At 36.8% G+C, this 17,385-nt stretch overlaps 1 protein-coding gene across 1 annotated transcript in view; it reads right to left on the bottom strand.

The window, feature by feature from the left end:
• The window catches only part of LOC133527617 (neuroligin-4, Y-linked-like), a 65,373-nt gene that overhangs the window by 33,659 nt on the left and 14,329 nt on the right, over nucleotides 1–17,385 (bottom strand). The gene's annotated exons all lie outside the window — the stretch shown is intronic.

Here is a 17,385-nt window from a genome sequence, read left to right as displayed (position 1 = left end):
GCAGCGATTCTTCTGGACTACAAAAACCTTAATACGAAAGTACATCAATATTCTGTTGGACTAACACGGCAGATCTTCATCATGAAACCTGCGTACAAGATGGGTTGTTATGATTCTCAAAAATTGTTTATAAGCACGACTTAAAACTGAGAAATGTGAATGATTAGTTTAGTTTTTCTAAAGCTTTCTATTAATGGTTCATTACCTATTTTCGAGTGCTGAGACCACTTACCTACTATAGCACAGTCGGAATATGTAGAACAAACCTCGAAATCTCTTGGAATTTTGGTATGTATGTATATAAAAGGCCCCTTTTTCATGTCCTCTCTCGTGTAAGACGGTCTCTATGGTGTAAGACAACATTAAAGTTTATTAAATTCTACACAAAAAAGTCCTCTTTGAGAACAAGACAGACTTCTTTGAGAAAAAATACATCTTGTTATAGAAAATACTTGTTGAATCTAGGTTTAGTGCTTATACACTTCCAGGCGGCATTCTCTTAATGGGAAACTCGGAGGAATATGAAATGTATAAACTTTTGTCTATACATTTTTACATGATCTACTCCAATATCAACATTTTACTCGACAACGACGTCACCAGAAAATAAGGTTATGGATTTAAGTATTGATGATTCAGAACAGCCTGTAGCTTGGGATACTGGCCGGATTTTTTAAAATGACATATCGGTAGATTCCTCTTGCCCTTTACAACCTCTTTACACTTGTTTTATTCAAAAAAGTCAGTACAGCCGTCTTAAGAGGTCGCCGAATATTTATTTTATACCTTTAAACGAGCAATTCTTGTATATTTATATATATATTTCGGGGATCTCGGAAACGTCTCTAACGATTTCGATGAAATTTTCTTTATGGAGGTTTTCGGGGCCGAAAAATCGATCTAGCTCGGTCTTATCTCAGGGAAAACGCGCATTACTGAGTTTTTATATGTTTTCCGAGCAAAGCTCGGTTTCCCAGATATTATATATATATACGAGTATATGGGTCATAATTCGAAAGGTTGTACGAAGTAATTTCTTACTAAGTTTATTCAAAGAAAACTCAGGAAAAACATACATTGTAGAATCTTTTTACGAATTATTGGACCACAAATATACCATAAATATATCCTTCCTCCTTTATCTTCAAAGGTCTACAATAATTCTTTCAGTTTTCGTGCAGTTCGGTTGTGGAATGCTCTGCTCATCCATATTAGACGTTCTAAATCCCTTTCTATATTTAAAACTCGATTAAAGGATCATTATTTATCTAAATCTTAAAACTTTTGTGTTCTCCTTATAACTCACGGTTGTTTTGGATGCCTGGCATAAATATATATATTTATAAATTGTATGTAGTAATTTGTGTAGTGTATGATTTAGTGTTTAGTTGTAGTTTATGTATTTTATTATTATTTTTGTCTTCATTGTTTTTTTTTGCAATTATTATTTTGTCTTTTGTTTTTGCACCACCCTTACGCTTAACTATGTTCGCCGTTTCGCTATCTGAAGGTTGTCTGGAAGAGATCGCTGTTTAGCGATAAGTCCGCCTGTTGTTACCTACACCGTTGTAGTCCAATGAATTTTCTGTAACTTTTATTTTGTACTCGTAGTGTGCAATAAAGTATTTTATTATTATGATATTATTATCTACCCAACCACAAAATCATTTTTTTTGTAAAATCTTATAAGCTTTTGAGCCATTTTTCTAGAAGAAGGCTTTGTTTTAGGGACATAATGTCATATATATAATTGTTGTGCGTAATTTAATAAGCTTCCGTTTCGCCATACACAATATTCACATGAATCTCATTGATTCTGAGAAAAACAGAAAAAAAACTAAAAGACGTATACTTCTCACGAGGACGTCCTCGTGGTCCCCAAAGCTCCAATTTTAAGGAACGTTAACATGGATCCCAAAGATCATATGTGTCAAATTTGATTACTGTTACTATTGTTTGAACCCCATCTAAGACCTAAAATCTGTTTTTGCAATCACAATATTTAGCTCAAAACATTTGTCCTTCGTTAATTTTAGTACATTTGTAATATTATAACATTTGTAATAATATTTCAGATAATATTAATGTTATGTACACATATGTTAACGGGATGTAGATAAGGGGGATGTTTTTGGGAATGTACAGTAACTTTTCAATTGCATGTAATGGTATTAAGGTTCATACCTTCAAAGTCCGTGACTGTACAGCGCAGGCTCTTTCATATGATACAACTTGTATCTACAACTACCCGACTTAACCTTCTAGTAACTAGACTTTGGAATTTTGCGAAGACAATAATAAAATTTTAACGTTGAATAAGTATATGAATATTTATTTATTTCGACTATACTTATGAGTAGGTACATAATATGGATAATCTTGACTGGATACATTGTGAGCTCGTTTTCTTAATCCATGAACCACACCAATTTGAAATGGAAACCCGCCACATAATTTATAGCTTAATTTGTCAGAATAAGGGTGTACCGAAAAAAAAACTGGTAATTTCATGAAAAAAACTGATGAGATTGAGAACAAACTAGGGTTTTTAGAATAACTACAATAAAAAGCAACTTTTAATTCAGATATTTGTCAGTTTTTTTTATAAATATTTTTTTCTGTAGGAGTCATAGGCAGCTTCTTCCTAGCGCATTCAGTGGCAGCTTTTTACGGACCCTTTTTTCATATTTGCCTGCATCAGCCCGTCACCTGCTGGAATTTATTTCTCTTTTAATACACTTGATTTGAGCCCAATAATAGTTGAGAGAACGGCACTGCAGGACGTTTGGAGCTCTTACTCTATTCTATGTCAACGACAAAATGCGATTTTTGTACAAAGAAAATTGTATGATTTACGACTTGGCCTAGAATTATGTAAGTAACACACATTTTCTGTAACTTTCGTTATCCTAACCTTCGTACAAAGAACAGTACCCCTAGTGTAAATTTAATGGACATCATAACGTGACGAACGCGTTTGTCTCATTTTGTATAGGATTTTGAGTTTCCAAAACGTCCCGCTTGGCGCGCTCTTTCTAAATCCAATACAAAATGAGACTAAACGCAAACGCGTACGTCACGTTTCGAAATCGAATTTATTTATACTAGGGGTACAGTATCCCTAGTGTAAATAAATTTCGTCACGTTTCGAAATTTTGTATTGGATTTAGAAAGAGCGCGCCAAGCGGGACGTTTTGGAAACTCAAAATCCTATACAAAATGAGACTTTGCGTTCGGCACGTTATGATGTCGATCAAATTTACACTAGGGGTACTGAATTGACTTTCATCGTAGTTATTTGCACTTTAGCCGCATATCTACCCCAGTTTTTATGATAATTATGACAGGTATGCTTCATTTTCACAAATTCTATTAGCAATCTTTGAGATGGGCCCAGTGTCACTTGTTCCTCTATTCAAAAGAAAACATACTAAATTAGTTATTTATTATGAACTGCACGAAACTTCGAGATAATTTTTAGTGTTTCGAAATTAAGCATGTAGGATGTTGCAAATTTTCTTGCTTGTTGGAAAAGCCCAATTTTCAGTGATCTCTTCTACGAGTATTTACCGGTGTAAAGTCGAACAGCGTAAAACCAGAATGATTTATATTGGAATATATAATATAATAATAAGATTTTTTATCGCGCTAAGAATGCCGTAAGCATCTTGCTTAGAAACAAAATTAGAGGGGTTTGAAATTTACAGTTTTACAGGCCTTAATAGCGAGGAAAAAAGGAATAAGTGGATAAACAACATTTTTGTACCCGAAAAAACCTTTTTGTAGGCTAGTAGCAGTCTAGCAGTGTTTACGGCTCACGTTTACTAATCCGTTCCCTGCCATTGCGTGCTTTGTTACCTGATTTAGTCATGAAATAATTTAATTGAGGCATTATTAGCGGCACGCTCATGGTTGTACATTATTGTTTATTAAAAAATACCTACTATGTAGGCCCAAACGACCGATCCTGGTACCTATTTAGTACCTAAATATTAATTTATTTATTTTTGATCAATCTTGTGAATCGGATTGTAGGTGTAGGTACAGTTAGCATCAATAGTAGCGGATGACAACGCGCCAAAACTGTCTGCCACCTTAGAATTTTCCAAACAATGACATATCTGTCGCAGTCTCATTATTCTACATAATTATAGATAGAGAGATACCGTTGTTAAGCTATTACATAATGATAGATACGTATATTAGAGATGATAGATACTTTTGACGCGTAGTCTGATACGCTACTTTTGACGCTGACTGAACATACTAATTTTAAGTATCAAGTTACCTAATTGAAAATGATATTTAAACGTAGAACACAGACCCTGGAAAATGGTATCAGGTGCTAATTTGACTTACTCAACTGATCAGTTTTCAGGGGTAGCCAACTAGGTATATAGTTTTGTCATACTCGTCTGTCTGTCTGTGTCTCTGTCAGTCCGTCCGCGGTTTTGCTAGAAAGCTGCAATTTGGCAATATAAATGTAAAAAATCCATGCCACATTACAGTCTGATGAAAAATCTTGTGTGTAACACGGCGCGGTATATTAAAATTGTAAAATCGATTCATAAAAAGCTTTTACCCTTTTTATTGACTTTGGTTAACAATTTGGGTCACGTACTATCGAATGTAATAGGTATTTAAAATGTATATTGTAAAGTGTGCTTTATCATTAAATGGAACGTTGGCGATGATCCCATCACAAGAAGTTAGTAAACACACTCGTGTGAAATGCGCTATGTCGGCGGTCGATAAGAACGTGCTTTGAGCACGTGTAGCACGCTCTAGTTGTTTCCATCTTGCACCCGCGTGTCATACCGCATTCGTTTGAGGTAATGGATTTTCCTGAGCTCACGTGACGACAGTATGCTTTCGTGCGTCACGATTTTTACTTTCTATTTTAGCGCTTACTTATAAGGGAAATATTACGAATCAACATTCGTATAATTCGAGACGTAGGATCTTTGCTTGTGTACACTAATTTCGGCAGCGTCCGACACGTCACTTTTATGACAGCCGATCAGTATGACGGTGATCACTGATCACCTGGTGCTTTCCAAAAACGAAGCGCTGGATGCTTTCAATATTAGTTATATGCCTTTTCGACTTCAAAATGGTTGCCAAGTGCTGTTTATGCAGGATACATTACTTACAGCGAATGCGACGCGGCGGCCCAACGGCATTCGGAGATCGCCCACGAAGGACAATTCCATAGGTATCAAAGCATTGAATTCACCCGCGCCGCGCCGCTTCGCGTTCGCGAGTTAATCGCTCAGGTAAGACACTGCCTTAGGATAAATTATCTTAATTTTGACTAATACTTGGTAAAAACCTACAAAGCAGATGTTGAGAAGGAATGTTGCTCTCACAATATAAAAACAGTAACTCGCGTATACCTAATATTATCCAGTAAATTTGTCGACTTTTGTAATGGGGTTCGATTGCGTCAAATCCGGTAGTTTTGATTTTTGGAAGACTTTTTTATTATGTTGGCTCAATGCCAAATGGCCGAACATTGTCCAAAATCGAAAACAGCTTTTTTTTTTATTTGGGCGATTATAAGTATTATAACCCTAAAGGTCTAGTTTTTGATAGTACCTTTCGAGGTGATTTTAAAGTAGACTAAATTTTCTATAGTACGAGACTACATTTGTTTCTGTAGGTCTAATAGTTTCCGAGATACAACCTTTCAAAGTATATAAAAGAGGGGGGAAAGAGTCGAATCACCAGGTTCAATCTATGCTACTACATATTTCTGCCTACTCTTAGCTACTAGGGCAAGTATTAAAAAAAAACCTGATATTTGCACAATAAGAAATTTTCCAGATGCGTATAGTCAAAGAGACCTTGCGTTATCGAGTTTTCACAGAATCGCATCCAAGTCATAGACACCGCCTCGCTTCACCTCCTTGGGTCACCTGTACTAGACGAATCTTTTCCGGACTTTGTTGATCAAAATTACCCAAAATTCATTACATTTACCGACCGCTTACTCCAAATTAATGCCCATATGGCTTACACTCTAATTAAATATTGCCTTTTTGTACCAAAATTTACGTATGCCCTCCGTTGCAGTCACCTTTGGTTGTATCCCGAACTTTTGGAAAAACTCGACAATGTTATTAAGACCACCCTTTCATCCGTCATCAATATAAATTTGGACAACAACCACTGGTTGTTGTCGAAATTTATATCATCAGGCACGGAGGTATTGGGATCCGCAAAATTTCGATCATATCTCTTCCGGCATTTCTTTCATCAATCCATAGCACTCAAAGTATAGTTGCCAAAATCCTAAAAAACCCTAGTGACCTCAAAATTTCTTTTGCTACAGATGCCATAGAGCTTTGGAGAGTCATCTGCCCCAACTCTGACCTGCCTACGACCGCCTGCTCGCAAAGAAAATGGGACGAGCCGCTCTGCGTGTTGGTACGAAACGTTTACCAGCCCCGCGGAGCGCGCTCGCTTCCTTGCTTGTTCCGAGTGGGAGTCAGGGGCGTGGTTACATGCTGTACCCTCAAAATCTAGGCACTCTTCTTAGCAACGAAACATTTAGACAACGGTGCGGTCTGTGTTGCCCAGCACAAATGTCACTGTGGTGCCAATGTTACTGGTAGGGGCCTTCATGGTCTGTCCTGCAGCAGGAGCGCAGGCCGCATCCCATGCCATGCCAGTATTAATGACATTCTGCGCCGGGCCTTTACCAGTGCCGAGGCACCAGCCGCCCTAGAGCCCACAGGCTTAGACAGGGACGATGGCAAGCGGCCGGACGGCATGACTCTGGTTCCTTGGAAGCTGGGACGGCCTTTAGTTTGGGACGCCACATGTGTGGATACCCTTGCGCCGTCCCACCTTCCATGGACCTCAACCAAGGCCGGAACGGCCGCCGAAGCAGCCGAGCGCCTCAAACGGCGCAAATATGCATCCATTGATTCCGGTTGCATGTTTGAGCCGTTTGGGGTGGAGACCCTCGGACCCTGGGGACTCGGAGCCCATTGTATTTTCAGAGAGCTGGCGAAGCGTCTCATTGATGCTACGGGTGACCAGAGGGCTGGTTCTTTCCTTGCCCAGCGAATTGGCATCGCCATACAGCGCGATAATGCCACCAGCCTCGGTAATGCCACCGGGCGACTAGCTAGCCCCCATTTTTTATTTGTAAATATATGTATTTAGATGTTTCTTTACTTTAGTTATATTCTTTTTTGTATTTTATGCGTTTTAATAAATTAGTTTAGATATATTATACTGTAAACTTACTTATCGATAATTATTAAATAATAAAAATAAGAAATTAATTTATTAATTGTTACGAATAAATTATTTATTTGTAACAATTTTGGCCTTTACAATCACAGTGTGGCGATTTGCACTAAATAAAAATTAAGCTCATTTATTCCTTGTTCTATAAAGTATTACTTTAAAGTAGGCTGTCATACATTTTTTTGTAAAAAGTTTTTTGGCAGTGACGATTTCCATAGAAATCTAATTATGGCCAAAGTCAATGATAAAAAATGTTACAAAAACACTTATTAGGCTGTCCCATAATGACCTGGCCTCACCCACTTCTTCGCAACATTGTCATGACATGTTATGCGCTATTTTATAGTGACTTTTAAACGGAAAAGTGTCGACTTGTTTGCTTTATTTTCAGATTTAGAAAAAGTTATGTCAAGGTTGTCGCAAGATTTTTAACAATATCGAAAATTGAGTACCGAAGTGTTATAAAATTCGATTTTCTTAACTAGACAGTGTCACGTAAAAATCAAAACCCGGAAGCAATGTAACAAGGAATAAAATCACTAGTCAGCTTAGGATTGAATTAAGCTAAACATTAGAACTCCTAGATATGGTAGGTTATAAAAATTAGGATTAGGTTAGGTTAGGTTAGGACTTATCTTTCTTTAAGTAAGGCTCATACTATCAGGGCTATTAACTATTGTCCACAGGACAGACAACTTTTGTTTTATTTGTGTATGACCAATAAATAATGAAACATAATTATAATTAAAATACGTGCATGTTAACCGAAGACTATTTATTGTGTGACAGAATGACATGACAGCAATTCATATCAAAAACATATTTGGAACATCACAGTTCCATATTTAAACATTACATACTGTAGATGGCGCTGCTGGATATCAAAAACTACACCCCCACTATATCTAAGCATAGCCATCAGCATCATCAGCATTAAAAAAAAAAACAGCTTTAAACAAAACTAAACATACCTACTACTTAGGTACAAGTCCTAACTTTTCAAGAAATCTAAAGTGCTTGACAAATCCTAGACTCTTTGTTAATAAGTCAGCTGGCATCTCAGCTGTTGCTAAGTATTTTGTTTCTACCATACCTTTGGCAATAATATCTCTACTAAAGTGGTAACGTATGTCAACGTGTTTAGATCTGTTGTGAAACACAGGGTTGGCCAATAACTTCAGGGCACTTTGGTTGTCATTGTAAATTGTAATTAATGACATCTTATTTGTAATTTCATGGTACAATGACCTTAAATACATAGCTTCTTTAATACATTCAGATATACTAATATATTCTGACTCACAACTGCTCAAGGACACACTATTCTGCTTCTTACTGCACCATGAAACTACACTCCCAGACAAAGTGAAACAAAATCCTGAATAGGACCTCCTATCAAGAACATTACTGCCCCAGTCAGCGTCAACAAACCCGGTAAGCTTTGAATCAGACTCACTACTATACCTGAGGCAATAGTGTTTTGTTTTCTTGAGATAACGCAAAACACGTTTGGCATGAGCCCAGTGTTCTCTACCATGACAGTTATTAAACTGGCTCAGATACCCTACACTAAAAGCAATGTCAGGCCGCGTCAAAACCGCTAGGTACATGAGACTACCAATGAGTTGTTGATAAGGTAATTCAGTATCACAGATCTCACCTTTATCTAAGTTCAATCTTTCCTCCATAGGTGTATGAGCAGTGTTACAGTCTGTCATATTGAACTTATGCAACAACTTGTCAACATAATCCTCCTGATCTAAAGTTATTACATTATTTTCTTTATCAACACACACATTCATACCTAAACACTGTTTGACCTGACCAAGATCTTTTAATTTAAAATGTGAAGACAGTACCTGTTTCAAACTTTTGGTTTCCTCTTCATTATTAGAAAACACAAAGAAATCGTCGACATATAGAGCTACTATAGTCAAACCATTATCATTTTTCGCATATAAGCATGGTTCAAGTTTAGACCTAGTATAACCATACTCAGTTAAGCAATCATCTACCCTCCTGTACCACGCCCTTGAGGATTGTTTGAGACCATATATGGCTCGCTTCAATTTAAGCACCTGTCCTTTACCGTCAGATGAAGGAAAACCTTCTGGCTTCTCCATATAAATATCTTCCTCAAGATAGCCGTTCAGGAAAGCAGTAGTCACATCTAAATGAGAAATATCTAAATTTAATTGCACAGATAAAGCAAATAAAAGTCTGAGAGTTGTATGCCTTACCACTGGCGCGAAGGTTTCTTCATAGTCCACTCCGTACTTCTGAGTATAGCCCTTGGCTACTAACCTGGCTCGGAACCGCACATTGCCCTCACTATCATACTTCTTTTTAAGTACCCACTTGCACTTTACAACACTAGAGTCTTTTGGAATGCTGACAAGCTCCCAGGCCTGGTTGTCTTCAAAACTTTTCAACTCTTCTGCCATAGCTTGTCTCCATTGCTCTTTCTCTGGTCCACGCAATGCCTCTGATAGTGAAAGACCACTGGCATCATCCATCCTGCTAGCATCTGAACATAAATTTGAAATGCCATACCATTCAGGCACTTTTCTTTGTTCTGCTGTTCTCAGGACTGGTCCGATCCTCTCAGGAGCAGGAACATTTTCAGGAACTGAAACACTGTTAGTTGTGGTATCTGGATCCTCATACTCACTAGGGTTGAACGACTCATAAGATGAATCAGTCAAAGTTCTGGAAATATCTGGACTCTCATCCCCCACTGAACTTTGACACCCTACCTCAGCTTTCTGTATCTGTTGTTGAACTTCAATTTGGCAATATTTATGTTGTTTTTCAATAACCTTTACATCTCTTGCATTAAAGAAAATTCTCTTTTCAGTATCAAATAGTCTGTATCCTTTAACCCCTTCTGGGTAACCCATTAGGATAGCTTCCTTAGACTTTTTCTGCCACTTTAACCTTTTCTCTTTGGGAATGTGGACCATGACAGTACTGCCGAAAATTCTTAGGTGACTTAAGTCTGGCTTTGTCCCTGTCCACATTTCAAAAGGAGTTTTGTTGTTCAATCCCGAAGCTATTGTCCTGTTTCTTAGGTAAACTGCACAACTACATGCTTCTGCCCAGAACTCAGTGGGAAGCTCAGCATCAAATAATAAGCATCTAGCTTTCTCACACACCACACGATTCTGGCGTTCGCACAATCCATTTTGTTCAGGCGAATAAGGGTTTGTCCTTTGATGCAGTATCCCATTTACCTTCAGGAACTCGGTGAACTTCTTGCTGCAAAATTCAAGACCATTATCACTCCTTATAATCTTGATCTTTTTGTCAAGTTCATTTTCAACTTTAACTTTAAATTCTTTGAAACAATCTAGAGCTTGACTTTTCTCTTTCAAAAAATAGATAAATGCCATACGACTATAGTCATCCACAAATAGTAAATAATATCGTGATCCTCCAAGAGATTTCACTTCCATTGGACCAGCTATATCCATATGAATAACATTTAGTAAATCCTCACTTCTGTTGCAATTATTAGGAAATGGCAGTCTGCATTGTTTGCCTTCGCAACATACCTTGCATTTACTGATGTCAATCTTGTCGCCAATACTGAAACCTTGCACTGCATCCTTCATTTTCGCCATGTATGATCCATTAACATGGGCCAGACGACGATGCCAGGTCTCGGCAGACACTGCCATAGCAACATTGGTCGTATTTTCTGGCATATTCAATTTGTAAACGCCGTTTGTCAGAGCAGCCGTAGCAACAAGCTGTCCACTTCTATTGTAAATCTTACAATCTTTTTTAGTGAAGTCTACTCTGTTACCTTTCTTAATCAGTTGACTTACCGATAACAGGTTCGTAGTTAAACTCGGTACACATAAAACATCTTCAACAGTAATGTCGAATTCACTGTCAGGAGTCACAGTCGCGATCTGTACGTTTCCGGAGCACAATACAGGCAGACATGCCTTATTTGCTACAACTATCTCGCGAGTAGCCGGCTCGTACGATGCATTCATAACCCAACTTTCATTCGCCGTTAGATGAGTACTAGCGCCGCTATCAATGTAGTAATCGTTTTTCTTAAAATCGGCACTTAAAAACACAGCACTGAATGCATTTGACTGTTTCCGTGTACTATTCTTTTCGAAATTTGGGCACTGATTTCGATAATGACCGGTTTCCTTGCACCGAAAGCATTTGACATTGACATTTCTGACTTTTGTCATTTCGCCGCCATCCTGTTTACCACAGACAATCTTGGTTTTATTTTTCTTGTTATGGTGGTAACTTGACGTACCCGCGAACGCACTCTCAGTCTCGTTCCTTGTCAAATTTGAATTTTTCTCTTCCATGTCCAAAAGCTTTGTTTTGATGGCGTCTGTCGTGATGGGAATGCCGGAATGCTCTATTGCCATGATCATCGGGGAATATTTCTCAGGCAAACCTGCTAGTAATAGCGAGCCGATCCATTCATCACTAATAGCAAAACCCGTACCACTTAATTTTTGACCATTTTCAACCATTTTCGTTACGTATTCTGTCATCGAAGTAGAATTTTCAAGTCTTATGGAAATTAAATTTCGTAACAACGTAATTCTTCTGGTGAAACCAGAGTCGTCAAATAAGTTTTTGAGTGTGTTCCACAACTCGAACGTAGTTTTGACGCCTTTTACATGGACATACAAGGAAGCGTCGATTGTCAAAATCAATTTCGCACGGGCCTTTTCGTCATCTGCAGCTTCTGTACCCGTAGTTTCTGGCTTACGCGTAATAAACTTCTGCGTGCCCTCTAGGATAAGAAAATTCTCTGCTGCGAAAACCCACTCACTGTAGTTCTCTCGGCCACGTAACTTAGGCACATTCATCACATAATTTGGTGACGACATCTTCGGATTTCTGTCACAGACCGCACTCACAATATATCACACACGATACACTACAAACTAGCAATCTAATACTTGACTAACCCCCCCGTATTTATCAATTCAATGGCCCACAACCTATAATTAAAATACGTGCATGTTAACCGAAGACTATTTATTGTGTGACAGAATGACATGACAGCAATTCATATCAAAAACATATTTGGAACATCACAGTTCCATATTTAAACATTACATACTGTAGATGGCGCTGCTGGATATCAAAAACTACAATAATAGTTACATTCACCGGAATTCACGGTTCACTTTTCTTATAGTACGTAAGGCTGATCGATGTGCATTCTGCGCTTTACCATAACACATTCAACGCTGAGTTACAGTCGTAGCCGATATTATGCACGTCGTTTTCTCGGTATGTAGTGGAAATGCTTGGTAGGGGCAAAACAACATCGTGTCGTGATTAACGCTCAATGATTTTAAAACGGTTAAACGCATGAAAACATTTTATATGCTACATTTTTTACCTATACTCGTAAACATCACTAGAGCTATAAAAACCTTGATATTCGTAAGAGGAACGATTCTTGTGAAGTTTAATGTTGAATAAATTCCGATGCACAAATAACATTGATATCCGTGGTCCCGGGAATGCACGGCCGCCGCTCAGTGCTCAGCGAGGTGTACTCGGATAAAGACCTGAACTCACTGCGCCTTAAAAGGAAATAGCAGCTAAGCCCATTCTCAGATTTGAGATTTTTAGGAAAATATCGCAGTGGCACGGACGGGGCGGATACTTAAATTAGTGCGATAAGGACAACTAACTGCAACTTCGACGAAAAATCTGCGTAAAAATCTCAGATGTTGAGTTTTCGTTCTCGACATTTTCCTCCTCCAAAACTTAACCAATCGTAACGAAATTTTGGGAACGGAATGGGAAAAATTATCTGTGTGAGTATATCAAAAAATCTAAATGTACAGACGCAGGTACTGGTAATATCGAACTCATATTAAAAAAGCCCCAAAATCCAGCGAGGAAAATGTCGAGAACGTTTGTATGGCAAAATGACCTCTAATGTTTCCTCTTAAGATAACTGAGCAGCTAATGTCTACTATAAACAAAATGTTATAAGTGACCTTTTCTTTTTATCTTAGGCACATATAAAACGAAAAAAAACTAATGCTAAAAACTATTACAGAAACAGAGGGTAAAATGTACAAAACATTCAATATACGGTATTCGGTTCACAACGTTTGAGTAAAGCAGATAAAACAAAATACATGACTTGGTAACATGCCAAAGCTTTTATTTCGATGATTTGGATGAAAACCTTAAGAATATTACACGGATTTCTAGACATAATTCTGTTATAAATAATTTGATATAAGGAGGGACTTAGATAGATAGAATACTCTTTATTGGCACACATCAGTAAATAGATACAAGAAAAGAAAAGAAACAATTGATAAATGTAGAGGCAGACAACAGCCGGCCTTATTTAGATTACGACTCTAAAAGTTTCATTGTGTTATTGACCAAATTATAGTAGGTATAAAATAAAATGAAATAAAACGGCCAAGAGCATTTCAGGCTATGCTGAGTGTAGGGTTTCGTAGTTATTAATCTGTCACAATAGCCAACCTTGAAACTTATCATGTTTATAATAAGCTAATGGGACTATCTTTGCAGCACTTACACCGACGTCTTCCTAATAAGGGAAGATGTTTGCCAAAATTAGAGCTATCTTAACCGATTATGTTCAAAATAGATCATTTAATGGGATTGGCAGCCGTCATAGCTCCCAGTCCACTTGAATTTGAGACATATCTCTCTTACCTATGGTGCCTATAGCACAAGAGTCGCTTACAAGTGTTTATGATAAAACTTAAGAGCCCGGTAACGATTATAGAGCAAAAATGTAAAAATTATAAACTTAGTCGTTGAGATTGTACACCTTTCAATCAATCAATCAAATATTTATTGATAAAATATACCTAGGTATTTTACATGTCAACACTTTACAGATAATGGGATTACACATATTATTATTTTTCGAATTAAACATTACTTATCTAGGGTACATCATTATCTTGAGTCAAACAAAATTTTAATCTATTTTAATTCAAAATATACCGAATATTTCCTTTTGTTACGCAATATATAAATAACATGTATTCGTTTCTATTAGCACGCCTTCTCATCTTGCCTTATAATAATGAGGTCGCAAGCGTGCGTCCTCGTTAATATGTGACGAGAAGGGACAGTTTTTTTTTAAATTCATCAAAAAATTATGGTGGTAATTATACAAAACGATGTATGAGAACAGGTTTAGCAAATGTTGTAGATTGTTTAAGTATCAAAATAACGTGGAAATTAAGCCGATTTTCAGAGAAATTGTCACTTGTTTTGAAATAATTTCTGGAGAAAATTGATTTCGTCTAACTCTCATTTACACTACTTCAAATTAATAATAATAAAAAAATGTAGTTTATTAAAGTTGAAGTACAGAATATGTGTAATACAAAACTACCATTATTAGCAGTCCAAACTTTACGAAATTTACAAATAAGATCGACAAAATCATTGCATTACGCGCGTTTACTTAAACGTCCATCAGAAAAAGAAAAAAAAAAACAATATTAAGTGGGCCTGTTTTCAAAAAGAATATTTATTAAATTGAAGGATACCAAGACGTGCTAATAGAAACCTTACTTGTTACTGCTAATAGTTAGCAGAAGGTGTACAATTTCAACGAATAAATCTATCAATTTGACATTTTTGCCACTAAAATCCATAACGGCCTCTTAAGTGTGTAAAATAACCGACCATTATTCGAATTTATTAATGATATCACCTGCGCGTCTACATATATCAGCCATGGTGATTGTAACGAAAACATAAGTCGCTTCTTTATCAAAATTCTCTGAATGAAGCTATTTGAAAAGAAAATAGTACATTACGATTCAAGTGCGAAAAATAGGAAAATCGAAACGAGTGGCGATAAATTAAAACACGACCGAAGGGAGTGTTTTAAATCGACACGAGTTGCGAATTACCTATTCGCACATGTATCGTACAACGTTTTACAGTACATATGGCCCTTTAAATGTTCGACACATAAACGTAATATGCAAATTTTCGCACTAGTGCGGTAAAGTAGCACCATATGTACTGTAAATATATGTATTACATTACTATGTATCTTGTTCGATAATCAACAGGCCACTTATTGGTAAAAAAAAATTTGTAGCTGATAGTTGAGACAGTTGTCTTTTTTGTCAGTTAAGTCAGTGCCAGCATAATGCGATAGGTCATACGAGTTTACAAATAATTTTAATTGATTGCAATGAATAAGGAGAACCTTAGAGGGAAGGTTCGAGACACGGACAATCTGAAATAATATTAATAGAAAATTAAATGCAGCACCTCTGTTTATTTCATGAAAATTTCCAGCATAGGTAGTACTTAAAATAAAATCAATCGAACAGATTCTTCGTCGTTTAACTGTTAATAACAGAGGCGAATGAAGTGCCACTATCAAACTGAACGTAGTAAGAAATGGAGTTTCAGCCCGTGCTTGTAGAAAAGAATAAGGGTAAAAACGAAGTTGTGGTTATGATTGACAAATGTAAGAAGGAAGTTTGCCAAAGGGTTGCCGCTGTGAAGGAGATTTTCAACCCCCGACGCAAATAGAAGGTTGTAATGTTTGACGCTAATGTCTGTCTCTCTCTAAAAAAATTATGTATCCATCCGATGGATCGATTTCGATAAGACTTTTTTTACGTGAAACACAATGATGTAGAGCATTTTTGGCATAAAATGGATTTTTTGGCACAGAGGGTAGGGGGTTCGTATATTTTTATTTATTTTAATAGTTATTACTGAAAACTTGCACTTGTCTTCAATAATCGTCCCGAACGTATTATCCATCAAATATTCATCTAAAAAGGATATATTCTACAGCCAACAGAGAAAGTTTTTGAATGTCTCAACAACGGATACCAACTATAAAATAAAGTTAAAATGCCAGATATGACAATCATTTGTTGTCATGATTATCTAGTGTCCAATGAAAAAAAAAATGATAATTCATTTTCTTTGCAAGCGAGCCTATAAGTCATGAAACAAAAAGCGGCCAAGTGCGAGTCGGACTCGCCCATGAAGGGTTCCGTACCATTTATGACGTATTAAAAAAAAACTACTTACTAGATCTCGTTCAAACCAATTTTCGGTGGAAGTTTGCATGGTAATGTATATCATATATTTTTTTTAGATTTTTCATTCTGTTATTGTAGAAGTTACAGGGGGGGGGGGGGACACATTTTTTACTTTGGAAGTGTCTCTCGCGCAAACTATTCAGTTTAGAAAAAAAAGATATTAGAAACCTAAATATCATTTTTGAAGACCTATCCATAGATAACCCACACGTATGGGTTTGATGAAAAAAAATATTATTTTTAAATTTTATGACGTATTAAAAAAAAAACGAGTTACTAGATCTCGTTCAAACCAATTTTCGCTGGAAGTTTGCATGGCAATGTATATCATACATTTTTTTTAGATTTTTCATTTTGTTATTTTAGAAGTTACGGGGGGGGGCACATTTTACCACTTTGGAAGTGTCTCTCGCGCAAACTATTCAGTTTAGAAAAAAATGATATTAGAAACCTCAATATCATTTTTTAAGACCTATCCATAGATACCCCACACGTATGGGTTTGATGAAAAAGTTTTTTTGAGTTTCAGTTCTAAGTATGGGGAATCCCCAAAATTTATTGTTTTTTTTTCTATTTTTGTGTAAACATCTTAATGCGGTTCATAGAAATACATCTGACTATTGTCATAAAATATGTTCTTATAAATCCTGCACCTAACAAACGTCACTCTTTGACCATGTGGTTGTAAAGAATGCCTTATGACCAGTGATCGGCACGACCCGTGTCGCACGGTGTCAATGACCTCAATCATTATGTTAACATGGATATGCCCGGAGATTTCGGTCTTTTTAGGAAGTCAGTATTTCCGATTATAGTACATATTTAAAGGTATTCCACACAGGAAGATGAATGATTTTTACCATTAAATAAAATGACATCAAGTTCGTTCGTTTGAGGAAAGGTCCGAGTTCTCCTACGCGTCATATTCAGGACACCAACGAGCAACAGTTCACTTTGTCCAATCAGCAGCCAATAGGAAGTCCAGTTAGTGTAACATAAGATATTATCGAGTCCGTAAAACAAGCCAAAGTCGTTGAAA

The sequence above is a fragment of the Cydia pomonella genome, chromosome 1 (genome assembly GCF_033807575.1).
Source record: "Cydia pomonella isolate Wapato2018A chromosome 1, ilCydPomo1, whole genome shotgun sequence".
Taxonomy (NCBI): Eukaryota; Metazoa; Arthropoda; class Insecta; order Lepidoptera; family Tortricidae; genus Cydia; species Cydia pomonella.
The sequence above is the reverse complement of the archived record's forward strand: the minus strand, read 5'-3'. Positions and strand labels throughout refer to the sequence as shown.